The following is a 16,580-nucleotide window of genomic DNA, read 5'->3' as shown; positions in this document are numbered from 1 at the left end:
AAGGGAACACTTTTACACTGCTGGTGGGACTGCAAACTAGTACAACCTTTCTGGAAGGAAGTATGGAGAAACCTCAAAGCACTCAAGCTAGACCTCCCATTTGATCCTGCAATCCCATTACTGGGCATCTACCCAGAAGGAAAAAAATCCTTTTATGATAAGGACACTTGTACTAGACTGTTTATTGCAGCTCAATTTACCATTGCCAAAATGTGGAAACAGCCTAAATGCCCACCAACCCAGGAATGGATTAACAAGCTGTGGTATATGTATACCATGGAATACTATTCAGCCATTAAAAAAAATGGAGACTTTACATCCTTCGTATTAACCTGGATGGATGTGGAAGACATTATTCTTAGTAAAGCATCACAAGAATGGAGAAGCACGAATCCTATGTACTCAATTTTGATATGAGGACAATTAATGACAATTATGGTTATGAGGGGGTAACAGAAGAGGGATGGAGGGAGGTGGGTGGGGCCTTGGTGTGTGTCACACTTTATGGGGGCAAGACATGATTGCAAGAGGGACTTTACCTAACAATTGCAATCAGTGTAACCTGGTTTATTGTACCCTCAATGAATCCCCAACAATAAAAAAAAAAAAAAAATTTTCTAAAAAAAAAACCAATAAAATATAATTTTAAAAGTTAAAAAAAATCAATAAGATACAAAACATGTGAACACCAAAGAAAATCAATAAAACCAAAAGCTGATTCTTGGAAAGATGAGTAAAGCTGATAAGCCTAAAGTCAAACTGTCCAGGAACTAAGAAAGATGGCACAAGTCACCACTATCAAAAGCAAAAGTGTACAAACATTAAGGAGCATTAAGAAATTTTTATGAAAATGTATAATAATTTTTTATAGTTTAAACATAATGAAAAATATTTGAATGCCTCGAATTGCCAAACATGGCATCAGAAAAGAACAGAAAGTGGTATTCAACAGTTATTCAAGATAAAAATTCCCAACAAACTGAATATAGCAGGAAACTCTCTCAAATTTATTTTAAAAACTGCAACTAACAAAATTAATGATGAAATAGTTATCATTTTCCCTAAGATCAGAAAAAAAACAAAGTTGTCCATTTCTACCACTTTTTTATTTAATATTGGCCTGAATATCATAGCCACCGCAATAAGTCAAGAAAAAGAAATAAAAGGCATACAAATAGGAAAGGAAGAAGTAAAGCTCTTTATTCACTATCTTTATAATAAGTAAATTTAGCAAGAATCAATAGTATTTCTACATGCTATCATCAAACAACTAGAAAATAAAGTCAAAATTCAATTTTAATTACAATATCACACAAATATGTAAAATACTAATAAATGTAATAAAATCTATAATGAGGGCCACTGCAATGACCAAAATAAAGGCAGAACTAGACGGGCAGGAGGCTCCAGCGGAGGCATGTTGCGGGGAGCGCACTTACCAGGAGCTGCTGGCGAATCTTAACCCCATCGCGCAACCCCTGGTTTCTCGCCGCCTCACGCGGAAGCTCTACAAAGGCATCAAGAAAGCCGTGAAGCAGAAGCAGATTGGCGCGGGGTGAAGGAGGTTCAGAAGTTTGTCAACAAAGGCGAGAAAGGGATCATGGTTTTGGCAGGAGACACATTGCCCATTGAAGTATACTGCCATCTCCCAGTCATGTGTGAGGACCGGAATTTGCCCTATATCTACATCCCCTCCAAAACGGACCTGGGTGCAGCTGCAGGCTCCAAGCGCCCCACCTGTGTAATAATGGTCAAGCCCCACGAGGAATACCAGGAGGCCTATGATGAGTGCCTGGAGGAGGTGCAGGCCCTGCCCTCACCCCTGTGAGGGACTTAGGCAGCACCCTGGGCACCTGCTTCGGAAGCTGCTAGGCTGGTGGCAGGCTGACTGGCTGCCCTCCCGTTGCCCACACTGGCAGCATCTCCCTGGCTCTCCGAGGCACATGATGTTCTCAGGCAGCTCCAGCAGTTCTGTCATGAAGGTAACACAAGCATTTCTCCATCAGTGCTGTTTCCTGTTGAGCTTAAGTGAAGACAGTTCCAAGAATGTGGAGTGAGGAAGTAAACACTAAGTCTAAAAAAAAAATCTATAATGAAAATAATAGTATGTAAGACTTATACTCTAAAATTTTATTTTACAAAATGTATTTAAATCAATATATATATATTTTTATTGAATCATAGCTGTGTACATCAAAGCGATCATGGGGCACCATACACTGGTTTTATAGACCGTTTTATAGACATTTTCATCACACTGGTTGACATAGCCTTCCTGGCATTTTCCTAGTTATTGTGTTATGACATTTATATTCTACATACTAAGTTTCACATGTACTCTTGTAAGATGCACCGTAGGTGTAATCCCACCAATCACCCTCCGACCCCTCCCTCTCCCCCTTCCCCATATTCTTCAGTTATAACTAGTTTATAGCTTTCATATGAAAGCCATAAATTAGTTTCATAGTAGGGCTGAGAATCGCCTAAGCCCAAGACCTGGAGGTTGCTATGAGCTATGATGCCATGGCACGCTACCGAGGGCAACAAGGTGAGACTCTGTCTCTCAAAAAAACAAAAGAATGCCTGTTATCCCCAAGTATTATGTTCTTCTATTCAGCATATACTGGATGTCTTAGCCAAAGAAATAGGAATGAAAAAAAAAAATTAAAGGGTAAAGGACTGACAGTGAAGAAATAAAATTGTCTTTTTTCATTAGCAACATGATTCTGTATGTGGATGATCCAAAAACATATATAAACTTGTAGCATTGCTATTTTAATGTCACAATGTTACTGGATACAGATTCAGTATACAAAGATCAATTTTATTTCTATATGACAACAATGAACAAATTGCAAATAAAATTTTTGAAAATCATAAAACTGCAATAGCATCAAAAATATCAAATACCTAGAAATAAACCCAATGAACAATGTCCAAGTCCAATGCACAATAAAACTACAAAACATTATTGAAAATGAGAAATAAAAAAAGATAGGTTGTGTTTAAATTTTCTGAGGACAATTAGATGTATACATGGGAAAAAATAAAGTAGATCACTACCTCACATATGACACAAAAACAAATTCTAAGTTGATTAAAGATCAGAGAAAACTAAAGTTTTTAAATTGTGCAATAAATCATAGAAAGATAGAGCATCACGATGGACTATTTATGTTAAACTAGACACAAAGGCACAAATAGTGTAATAAAAGATGGATAAATGTGACTCGATGAAATTGTAAAACTTCTGTGGAGCCAGAGATATCTCATATAATATTAAAAAACAATGCAAGTACTGGTAGAAAAAAAAAAAGTCCCTTTTTCTAATCACAAAGGATTAGGATTAGGAACAAGAATGTTTTTTAAAAATTGATTTACAAAAATATGAACAACACAGTGGGAGGAAAATGGTATAATGAATGGATAGATAAGTCACAGGAAAGAAAAATAAATGACCAATATGTAAATGTGCACAACCCCACTAGTAATTAGGGAAATGCAAATTGCACCCAAAGAAATACCGTTTTACTGCCATCATATTGGAAAATATTCAACCATCTGACAAAATCGATTATTGGCAAGAACTCTCATTCACTGCTGGTGGCAGTGTAAATTTGTACAATCATTTTGGGGAACAATCTGGCAATATCTAGTAGAGATTAATACACGCATCTCCTTGCACCTAGAAATTCTACTTCTAAGTATAGACCCCCAAAACTCTTGCATATGTGCACCAGGAAACATGTACAAAAATTAGAAACAGCCTACATGTCCATCAATGGAAAAAAGAATAAATTAATGTTAATATATTTATACAATGGAATACCATATAGAAATTAAAATGAATGAACTAGAATTACATCTATCAACATGTATAAACCTTTTTTAAAAACTTAAAATGTATTTAAAAATAAAAGTTGTGGAATGATACATATGGTGTAATATCATGGATATAAATCTAAGAATATGCAAAACAATACCATGTATTATTTATGGACACATATGTAGTAAAAATATTTTTAAAACATGATAAACATCAAGTTTGGGATGGGACTGTATTTCTGGAGCAGGAAGCAAATAAATGGGATTGTGAAGCGTAATACAGATGGAACCAACTGTTTTTATATTATTTTAGCTCTTAAAAGAAAAGGTCTAAAACAAATATAGCAAAATGTCAAGATATCAAAGCTGAGTGGTGAGTACACAAGTGTTTGTTATATTAGATCCGCTGGGGATGCTGGGAAACGCTTAACAACTAGCTCTCCAGGGAAAGAACCCTGGTTTGTAGTGTTGGCCAGTTTCCATGGTGTAAATACTCTCCCTGTAAACAATTTCAAGCTATCGGCTTGAGTTCACTGATAACAGAGTTGGGAAAATCCACACCATGGATTCTTATTAGCTGTAAGGAACACCTTCCAGCACATTACTGTATTAGTCTCTACTGCTTTCTGTATGAAATAGGGGGAAATAAAAGTAAAACACTAAATAAAAATAATTTTAAAAGTACATATGCATATAGAAAAAAGTCAGTGTGCAGGTCCTCTGTAAAAGCAGGAATGGTAGACCCTCACCCTTCCTTTTCCTCCCATGAGAACCACCAAGACACCAACGTGTCTGCCACTAGCCCAGACAATCTTTGATGTGCTAGGATTTGCCATAATGTTCTCACCTCATTTGTTGACAGCAGCACTTCCTTACGCAGCAAGAAATCAGAGAGGTATCTGGAAAGGTGGCTATATCAGGACCTGAACGTTGACCCACAGGACTTGAAGCACACGCAAGGTTTTGGCCCGGGGGAAATTGGAGACCCATATATCAAAGCAGATACATATAAACGGCCAGGAGCACTCTACCACAGCTGCATTCAAATACCCAGGTCATTAGACCAGCTCACTTTGTTCAAATGTGAAGTTCTAACCTTGAGTTTAATTGTTGAGGATGACAAGAGAAATAGAACATTGAATAAGAAAGCATCCTCAGGGACCATTTGGTGATCTCATTTCAAACTGTGCTCCATGGAGTATGGGTGCCCACTGCAAGTGCCTTGGAAACCAGAGGGGAGATGGGGGTGTGGGAGCAATAACCCCATTCCCTCTTCATCCACAGCAGCACCTCGTGTATCTTACTTGAGGCTTTCTCATGGTAATTTCACTGTACCTTCCAACTCCACTGCTTCACAACAGAAACAGTATGGAAGCTACCAAGATGCACATGTTTTTTCAATTGTGTCCAGAAAGAGAAAGAGATATTCCAAGAGTCATGTGTATGGCAGGGCCGGAATTCAAGCCCCTGTGTCCTGACTCCTGGCCCAACTGCTCCCACACACCTGCACCCTCAATCCAGAAGAAACTTCTGACATCATTGCAACAACAACCCTTTCTATCCTTTTGCCTCATTAAGAAAAGAGGCTCATGAAGACCAACAAAAAGAGAAAAGCAAGCAGGAGGAGGTATATCAAACCAAAGCAACTCACTAGAGTCACCCAGGAAACATCGCTCCTTGCTTGCCTGACTCATACAGCCAATGGCCCTCCCAAGCCCAGGTCTAAGGATGAGACAAAAGCCAGCCAAATAGGCTTCATTGAGCTTATGGAAAAGAACTCAGAGAAGAAAAAGACATCACCCTCCTTTTTCAACCTGGGAAACTCAGGCTTCCCATCTAATTTTGAATGTCAGAACCATTAGACACCAGCCCTGTGACCATCAGCAAGAGGATTAAATTTCTGAGATTTGGTCCCCTCATTTTCAAAGAATGGATTATTCTTTGGCTCATAAGGTGGTCGTGAAGGTCAAGTGATGCCACAAACAGAAAGCCTCCAGCTTTCTGGGACAGCGACTAGTCCCATAGTAAATGCTCAAAAGATATTGATCCTTGTTCAACATACACGGATCACATAAACATCATAAACATGATACACCATATAGCAGAAAGAGGTACAAAAAACATCTGACTATCTCAGTTGATGCAGAAAAGGCATTTTAAAAAATTCAACCTTCTTTCATGATAAAAACTCTCAATAAATTAGGCATTGAAGGAAGGTAACTCAGTGCAATAAAATCCACAAATGAAAAAGCTCACAGCTAACATATTCAGTAATGGAAAGCTGAAAACGCTCTAACCTCAGAAACGAGAGAAGTTTGCCCACTCTCAACCCTTCTATTCAACATAGCACTAGAAGTTCTAGCCAGAGAAATTAGATAAGAAAAAGAAATAAAGGGCATCCAAATAGGAAAGCATCTCTGTTTGCTGATGACATGATGTTACATCATAAAGAATCCACACAAAAAAAGAAGCACTATTAGAGCTGATAAACAAGCTCAGTAAAGTTGCAGGGTACAGAATCAACACACAAAAATCAGTAGCGTTTCTTTACATTAGCAATTAACTATCTGAAAATGAAATTTAAAAATCAATCCCATTCACAAGAGCATCAGAAAGAAAAACCAAAATACTTAGGAGTAAATTTAACCAAGAAGCTGAAAGATCTGTACACTGAAATCCATAAAACATTGTTGAAATAAAATGGTAGGGAGCACAAATACAGTCGTGTTTCACTTAATGACAGGGATATGACACTGAGAAATGTGTTTTTGGTGACTGTGTCATTGTGTGAACATCAGAGTGTATTTACACAAACCTAGCCAGCATCATAGGCTGTATGATATTGCCTATTGCTCTTAAGCTACAAACCTATTCAGCAAGTAACTATACCGAACACCATAGGCAACTGCAGCACAGTCGTAAGTGTCTGAACATATCTAAACATAGAAAAGGTACAGTGGGGCCGGGAGCGGTGTCTCCTGCCTGTAATCCTAGCACTTTGCAAGGCCAAGACAGGTGGATCTCCTGAGCTCAGTGCAAGACCAGCCCGAACAAGAGTGAGAACCCATCTCTTAAAAAAAAAAAGCTGGATGTTGTGACAGGTGCCTGTATTTCCAGCTACTTGGGGAGCTGAGACAAGAGGATCACTTGAGCCCTAGAATTTTAAGTTGCTGTGAGCTATGACACCATGGCACTCTACCAAAGACAATAAAATGAGACGCTGTCTCAAAAAAAAGGGGGGGGTACAGTAAAAATACAGTGTAAAAGACAAAAAAAAGATATATCTAGGTGAGTCTGTAAGTGAGTGATGAGTGAATGAGAAGGCTTAGGATTACACTATGCTGCTATAAACTTTATAAACACAGAAGACTTAGGTTGCATTAAATTTATTTAAATTTTTTCCAATAATAAATCAACCTTATACTTCATAAAATGTTAAAACCTTTTTACTCTTTTATAATAACACTTAGATTAAAACACAAACATTTTGCAGCTGTATTAAAATATTTTCTTCCATATTCTTATTCTATAAGCTTTTCTATGTTTTAAATATGTCATTTATTTCACTTCTTAAATGTTTTTGTTAAAAACTAAGACACAAATATAGATATTAGTCTAGGATCTTCAAGATATCACAAGGCCATAGGAATTGTTCAGCTCCATGATAATCTCATGGGACCACCGTCATATGTGCAATCCTTTACTGACAATCAAAACACCATAATGCAGCAAATGACTAGAAATGGAAAATTGTCCCATGTGCGTGGACTGAAAGAATTAATATTGTTAAAATGTCCTTACTACCTGATATGATACAGATTCAAAGCAATCTCTACCAAAATTCCAACATCATTTTTCACAACAATAGAAAAAACAGCCCTAAAATTTGTATGAATCCCCAAAAGACCTTGAATAATCAAAGCAATATTGGGGGAGAAAAAACAAGTTGGAGGCATTGTACTCCCTGCCTTCAAAATCTATCACAAAGCTATAGTAATCAAAAGCATGGCACTGGAATAAATCAACATTGACAAAAAGAACAGGATAGAGAGCCCAGAGATAATTCATGCATTTATGATCAATTGAGGCTTTTTTTTTTCTTTTAATAGTTTCTCCATGTGAATGGACGTGGTCAGTTGAATTTTGGCAAAAGTGCCAACAACAACCTCTATTAAAGAAAATCATGAAACCCTACGAAAAGAAATAGCAGAGGATATTAACAAATGGAAGAACACACCATGCTCATGGCTGGGAAGATTCAACATTGTTAAAATGTCTGTACTTCCCAAAGCAATCTACCAATTCAATGCCATCCCTATTAAAAACCCAACATCGTACTTTCAAGACTTGGAAAAAATGATTCTGCGTTTTGTATGGAACAAGAAAAAGCCCCGTATGGCTAAGTCAGTTCTTAGTAATAAAAACAAAGCCAGGGGCATCAGCATACCAGATTTTAGGCTGTACTACAAAGCCATAGTGGTCAAGACAACATGGTACTGGCACAAAAATAGAGACACAGACAGTTGGAATCAAACAGAAAACCAGGAAATGAAACTAACACCTTACAGCCACCTAATCTACGATAAACCAAATAAGAACATACACTGGGGGAAAGACTCCCTATTCAATAAATGGTGCTGGGGGTGGTACATGTGGCTCAAAGGAGTAGGGCGCTGGCCCCATATGCCAGAGATGGTGGGTTCAAACCCAGCCCTGGACAAAAACTGTGAAAAATAATAATTATAATAATAATAAAAAATAAATGGTGCTGGGAGAACTGGATATCCACATATAAAAGACTGAAACTGGACCCACACCTTTCTTCACTCACAAAAATTGACTCAAGATGGATAAAGGACTTAACTTTAAATCATGAAATGATAAAAATCCTTAAAGAAAGCATTGGAAAAACACTTGAAGATATCAGCCTAAGGAAAGACTATGAAGAAGACTTCCGTGGCAATTGCAACAACAACAAAAATAAACAAGTGAGACTTAATTAAACTGAAAAGCTTCTGTACAGCTAAGGAGATAACAATCAAAGCAAATAGACAACCTACACAATGGGAAAGGATATTTGCATATTTTGAATCAGACAAAAGCTCAATAACTAGGATCTATAGAGAACTCAAATTAATCTACACAAAAAAGCCAACAATCCCATATATTACTGGTCAAGAGAGATGAATAGAACCTTCTCTAATGAAGACAGATGAATGGCTAGCAAACATATGAAAAATGCTCATCATCCCTAATTATTAGAGAAATGCAAATCAAAACCACCCTGAGATACCATCTAAACCCAGCAAGAAGGACCCATATCACAAAATCTCAAAACTGCAGATGCTGGTGTGGATGTGGGGAGAAAAGAATACTTTTACACTGCTGGTGGGACTGCAAACTAACACAAACTTTTTGGAAGGAAGTATGGAGAACCCTCAAAGAACTCAAGCTAGACCTCCCATTTGATGCTACAATCCCATTACTGGGCATCCTCCCAGAAGGAAAAAAATCCTTTTACCATAAGGACACTTGCACTAGACTGTTTATCACAGCTCAATTTACAATCGCCAAAATGTGGAAACAGCCTAAATGCTCAGCAACCCAGAAGTGGAATAACAAGCTGTGTTGTATGTATACCACAGAATACTATTCAGCCACTAAAAAAGATGGAGACTTTATGGCCTTTGTATTAACCTGGATGGAAGTGGAACACATTGTTCTTAGTAAAGCATCACAAGAATGGAGAAGCATGAATCCTATGTACCCAATTTTGATTTGAGGACAATTAATGACCTAGTACATGGTGGGGGGTTGGGAAAGGGAGAGCAGAGAGAGAGAGAAGGGGTGATAGGGGGAAAGGAAGAACAGAGAGAGGAAAGGGAGAGTAGGCAGGGGTCTCAGTGGGTGACACACCTTTTGGGGGCAAGACACAAGTATAAGAGGGACTATACCTAACAGATGCAATCGGTGTAACCTGGTTTCTTGTACCCTCAATGAATCCCAACAATAAAAAAAAAACAAAAACGGCCAACAACAACAAAGGAAGGACAGTCTGTTCAATAAATGATATTGACAAAACCAGATATCAACAAGCAGAAGACTAAAATTGCACCCTATTTCACACCATATGTGTGTACAAAATCAACTCAACATGGTTTAAAGACTTCAACATAAGACCTAAAGCTGTAAAACTACTAAAAGGAAAGAGGAAACATGTCCCATGACATTATTCTGGGCAAAGATTTCTTACATATGACCCCAAAAGCACAGGCAACAAATAAGAAGCTAATACCAAAAAGAAGTCAAACAATTCGGTAACCAGAAAACAAATAACCCAATCAAAAAATGGGCAAAACCATACACTTCTCAAAGAAGGCCTAAACAAGGCCAAAAGACAGGTGAAAAAATCCTAATCACTAATTATAGGGGAAATAACAAATTAAAATCACAATGAAGTATCACCATACACCTGTTAGAATGGCAATTATCAAAAAGGCAAAAGGGGGGGAATAGTGAGTCTTTGTACCCCATTGGTGGGAATGTTATCATTATGGAGTATAATATAGAGCCTTCCTAGAAAACTAAAATTGAGATTACCATATTACCAACCCAAATATCAAGATTTCCAAGTCTTGATATTGGTATTGATATTCAGAGATACCAATATCTGAAGGAATTGAAATCATTATGCCAAAGGGATATTTGCACTCCCATGTACATTACAGCATTATTCACAATAGCTAAGATATAAAAGCAACCTGCCTGTCCAACAATAGCTGAATATTGATTCAGAGGAGAAATGATTATCAGATTGATAATCAAATGATTACCAAATCTCTTCAGGTTCTCAGAGGAGAAATGGTATAAATACACAATGGAATATCATCCTGCCTTCAAAAGGAAATCCTGTCATTTCTGACATGGGTAAACATGGGAGACATTTTGCCAAATAAAATGAATCAGACACAAAAAGACATATACTGCATGATCTCAATTATATGTGAAACCAAACAAAGTTGAATTTATGGAAATATAGAATACCATGGTGGTTATCAGAGGCTGAGGGAAGGGGGTGTGTGGGGAAAGGACAAGTGTTAATCAAAGGGTACAAAGTTTTAGGTAGACAGAAGGAATATGCTCCCATTATCTATACACAGAATGGTGACTATAATAAATAATACGTAACACACTGCATATTTCGAAATTGCTAGAAAGAGTAGATTTTAAATGTTTTCACCACAAAAATGATAAGTATATGATATGACAGATTTGTGAGTTAGCTCTATTTAATCATTCCACATGGTAAACATATCCAAATATCACATTGTACCCCATAAGTATATACAATTACTATTTTCCAATCAAAAATGAAATTTAAAAACATACATATTTTAAAACATTATATCCTAGAATTATCTTGCAAAGAAATTTCTAAATTCCATTGAGAATATTGACTAGGCAAAAAGAATGTTTATCCTCATACTCTAACCCACTAAATACTCAAGATGAGAGATAGGGCATACTTATCAATAACTCTAATCAAAGGCAGAACAACCGTTAACATTTATCAAGCACTGGTTGTTTTGTGGCAGTGTACTAAGCTCCTTCTGAGCACAACCCTCCATCTTCACAACAGAGGAAGAGGTTGTTATACCCATTTTACAAATGAGAAAGCTGAGGTTTAAATGGCATGCCTAACTCAAGCTCAGCACAACTGATTTAGTGGGAGAAGCAGGATTTCAACCCAAATGCCTCTAACCTCATAATCCATGCTTTTGGCCAGTCTACATGACTATCTCACCATCACTTACCCTGGTACCAACCACTGTGAGGGTCCAAAGGATGGAGTAATCACTTCATTGCTGTGGTGAGGCAAGATTGAAGACTTCTTGGAGGAGGTGACTTTGTAGAATAAATGGGAAAGGAAGACCTCCGGGACTGGATGAGCAGTATTCATAAAGGTAAAGATAGGCCAAGGCTGGGTCACTGGGGAGGTGATCTGACAATAGACTCACATACCAGTGTGGTCGCTTGAGCTGACATGCACTGATCCACAGCATTCCATGTGCAGCGGAAGAGCAGTGTCTTGATATGGGATGCAATATACTTAAGTTCTACACATATGGGACCTGGGGTCAGAGTTTAACTCTGCTTTTTACCCAGCTGTGTGTCCCTGAGTAAGTTACTCAACCTCTCTGTGCCTCAGTTTTCCCAGGTATAAAAAGAGGCTCATAACAGCACCTAATTAGAGTGATGTGAGAATAAAGTAAGGTGATGCACATGAAGAGTTCAGCACAGTGCCTGGGCTGTCTCCCAACAAATGCTATTTCTGTGATAGTTGTCTATATCCTTCTAATCCTGACAGACTGTACCTCTAAGCAGTCCTGAGTATTGGACTGTGGGATTAAATTATCCTTAAAAAATCAAGCTCCTTGGCAACTTGGACTCAAAGAATCTCAACATCTCAGAATCATCAAACATTAGACTCCCAGAATTACAGAACCTTCAAAACTTAGAATAAAAATACAGTTCAAGCCAATAAAATTTGTTCATACAAATTTCCTCCTAAATGCTGCCCTCCTCCCTTTTCTTAGGGGGATTTGAACTATTATTTTGTCATCTGGATCCCTGGCTTTTCTCCCCAGAAATATATATATTATTACTTTTTTGTTTTGTTTCAAGGGAAGGCATTTATGTTCTTTTTTCCTCCTTCCCTCTTTTTTTCCTCTCTCTTGTACTGAGGATATGATGTGATGGGTAAAATATCAAGAGCAATAAGTCAAAATTTCTGACAGAAATAATAGAGCCTGCATCCATTTCCAGCCGTTCTCCAAGTGATAACAATTAAGCCCCGGACAGTTTGAACTTTTTACAAAGAATTAATGATGCATGTGAACACAGTGGGGAGAACACTTGCTAATAATTTATGAAGTCTTCACCAGCTCAAAGTAGTAAGTTTGGTAGAGTGAGGGGGGAAGCTTTGAAAGGTAAACACTTTGAAAAGCCATTCTGAGGATCTGCCCTGTCAATTGAGAATTTACTACATTCCATTAAACAACCTAAAATAACTTCTATGGTAATCACCCTTCAGAAAGAGGCGCCGGTGCCGACAAAGGTATTATTAAGTTAAATTACCCTAAAAGTGTTGGATTGGCAGAAAGGTTCAGTCAATGATTTGGAAAGCCGGGGTCCCTAAATGACACCAGCAAACAGATACTGATGTTCTGGGGCTGGAGAACTTGGCTCTACAAAACCCGGCGCTAACAGGATTTCAATTTGAGCTTTTAAATATTTCATGCTCCTCCTACGGATCTCAGGAGCAGGGCGGTGGGATGCACAGAGTTGGAGGCCAGGGCTCCCCCGACCCCTCCTCGCCTTGCAATTCCGGGCCAGGATTTGAAAGGTAGCTCTGGGTGGAAATAAAGAGGCATATGGATGGAGGGCTTGTCTCTTTGAGGGGAGAAGGGAGTGGTGAAGAGGGAATTCACCAGCTGGGTTTGATTAGGGGGAGGAATTAGGATTCTCAATTTATAGATAAAGGAAATGAGGTCTCTTAACCTGAGGCCACCCAGCAGGTCCGTGGCATTCACTAGCTTAGTGATGGCTGATAGCTCCCCTATGTCAAGCCCAGTAAATATGCAGTGGGAGCCCATAAATATTTTTATAAATTCGATTACTATATAACATACACGAAAAACGTGTGCAAATCATACGTGTACAACTCAGTGAATTCTCCCAAACCAAACACACCTGTGTAACCGGAAACCCTCGACATTCCCAGGCCTCATCCCACTCCCTGACCCTCTTCCAGAAGGTTCAAATGCCCCCATGTCACCACCCCAAGGGCAGTCACCATCCTGACTTCTAACACACAGCTAAGTGTGTCCAGCTTTTGAACTCAATGTCAATTAGACTCACACAGTATGTATCCTTTTTTCATCTAGTTTCTTTTACTCAAAATTACTCATATGATTTGTCCGAATTTTTACACGTATTTGTGGTTCGTTCACGTTCACTGGTGCTTAGTTTTCTACCAGGTGCATGCGCCATAATTTATTGAGCCACATTCCCATTGGTGAGGATTGGGGTTGTTTCTAGTTGTAACTATTATAATACCAAGAATAAAATTCTTTTAAAAGTCTCTCGGTGCACATATGTACCCGTATTTCTGTTAAATTTATGCCAAGAAATGAAACTGCTGAGTCACAGGATCTGCGTAAGTCTGGCTCTAGGGGATGCTGGCAAACAGATTTCCCAAACAGTTCTATCAATTTAATTTCCCACCAGGCACGTATCAGAATTGCAGTTGCCCCACATTCTCACCCACACTTGTTATTTCCTAGCTTTCTAAAATATTTTAACCATGATGGTGTGTGCGCAACAGTATCATGTGATTTTAATCTGCATTTTTAAAACTCTGAATACGTGTTTATTAGTCATTTTCATCCATTTTGGTGAAACTCCTGTTCAAGTCTTTTGCCCATTTTTTTTCAAGGATGTCTGCCTTTTCCGGCTGACTCTGGGAGTCCTTTATACAGCCTAGATATGAGTTCTTTGCCAAGTATGTATTTCAAATATCTTCTCCTACTCTGTTTCATAGCTTTTCATTCTCTTAGTATTGTCTCCAATGAACAGACATTCTCAGTTTTAATTGGTAGCGTAATTTACCTATTTTTGGCTCCCACAAATATTTTCTGGCTGCAGGAATGCTGATGGGAATGGAAGGATCAAAGTGGTGATAGCTTGCCCCATTCTTGTTTCACGTGCCTAAATAAAGAAATCCAATAGAGGATGGTGTATTTAAAATAACATCCTTGAAACGTGATACTTTGCATATAGCTAATGCATGCAAATATTCATCTAGTCACCATGTATTTTTAAGGGCCAACAATGTGCCAGACTCCGTCCTCAGCATTGGAGATCTGATAGGATTGACTCAGAAAACCAAGTCCCTGCTCTCAAACAGCAGGTACACACAGTAGAAGAGAAAGATCACACCCATCAACAAGTGTTCTTTGTACCCTCAATGAATCCCCAACAATTAAAAAAAATTTTTTATATACACACACAAAAAATTTCAAAGAGGTATTGATAAGTGCCAAAAGGAAAATTAAAAGGGCATTAGTGACTTGGAAGTGGTCACAGACACCTTTCAGGGGTGATAATTGAGCTGGGAATTTAAATGAGCAGAAGGAACTGTCCTTGCAAAGTCCCAGAGAAGAGGGCTCAGACAGGAAAGTACAAAAGTGCTGAGGGTTTGTAGGTCAGAAAGGAAAGGAAAGTGACTTGTGTGCATTAGGTGAGGGAGGTGGAATGAGACACCTGGTTGGGTTGTGAAGGGCCAGGGTCATACGTTCTAACTCAGTGTGTGGTGGTGGTGGCTGTTGCCAGGCTTATGGTTATTATCGCTTTGGTTGTTATGATTATTAGGAGTAATTGTATTGTGCTATTAAAGGCTGCTTTGTTTGGAGATTTGTTCCATGGGCCCATTTGTATTTCCCCAGGCATCAAACAGCAAGGTGGGCAACACTCATTCTGATACTTACATCACTTTGCATCTGCTGTTCTCCCTCCAATATGCCTTCCTTCCCTTATTCTCTTATCAACTCCTATTAACTGTTCAGCACTTAGCCTAGACACCAGCTTCTCTGTGCAAACTTCTTCACTTCACAGACATATGCACGCCCAGCACAGTGAGGGCCCTTCTCATCTTTGGGCTTCACCATCACAAAATTTCTTACGGTGGGCTTACGTTTTTCTCCACCTCTTGGTCAGTGGTTTCTGAGCCAACAGTGAGCCTTCTAATCCATGAGGACTTCACAGTAAAGGAATAGACCTCTAGGCTACACATCTTCACCCAGTTCATTTCACCTAACCTCACAAATATCTCAGAATGTAGATCTAATATCCCAGAATGTGTTACCATTATTCCATTTCACAGATAAGGGAATTAAGGCTTTGAGAAGTGAAGTGACTTTTCACTTGGTCATCCTTTGGTCCTTGTGCAAATGTCACTCCCTCAGGAAAGTCCTTCCTGGCTAACCCTCAACCAAGGTCAGACCCAGCAGTAGGCTCCTCTATAGCCCTGTGACTCCCTGGCGTAACATTGAAGACAGGGCAGAAGACCACACGAAAAGAATAAGCATGATAGAAACTGATTCTCCTGTGGCTCTCCCAGCTGGGTCATTCTAGATTGCATAGAAGAGGAGGATACTGGGGTCTAACAATATCTCCCCCCCATCCCTGGGTGCCTGTCCTACCTGTCAGGAGCCTCTTCCTGCCAACATAGGTTGCTTTGGGCCTACGGCACAGAGGACTTCTCTCTGCCACCTGCGTGCCTGCCTCTCCATCCTTTACCAAGCTAAGCTGTCACCATACCACGCCTCCTTACTGGGAGCTGGGGAAACAATTTATCCTACATGGTTCCCCACTGCTTATGGAATCCGGAGACTCAAGGAAGCCTGACAGCTGGGCATGTTTACATCTGGGAGCAATCAAGGGCCTTTTCAGGCTGTTCTGGGTACAGGCCTGACCTGTCAGGGTGCTCAGGAGGGGGTGCATCCCCTGGGGCAAGAAGCAAAGAGACAATTCTGGGAGAAAGCATTTATCTTTCCTCTTCACATGATTGTCTAGTGAGGTGGGAGCCTGTGTCCCTCCAAGATTAGACCTGAAATGAAGCAGACGGTGAGCAACCTGAAATTTGAAAGACCAGGGACGAGGCCTGCCTTGACTTTTAACGTGCTCTGTGACCT

General features: G+C 39.1%; 1 pseudogene; it reads left to right on the top strand.

Annotated features, from left to right (window-relative positions):
• Positions 1-1,363: 1,363 nt before the first annotated feature.
• Positions 1,364-2,086, top strand: LOC128583685 (H/ACA ribonucleoprotein complex subunit 2-like; annotated as a pseudogene).
• Positions 2,087-16,580: the final 14,494 nt, after the last annotated feature.

This window comes from Nycticebus coucang, chromosome 4 (assembly GCF_027406575.1).
Source record: "Nycticebus coucang isolate mNycCou1 chromosome 4, mNycCou1.pri, whole genome shotgun sequence".
Lineage (NCBI taxonomy): Eukaryota > Metazoa > Chordata > Mammalia > Primates > Lorisidae > Nycticebus > Nycticebus coucang.
This window is presented reverse-complemented; position numbering and strand designations above follow the sequence as displayed.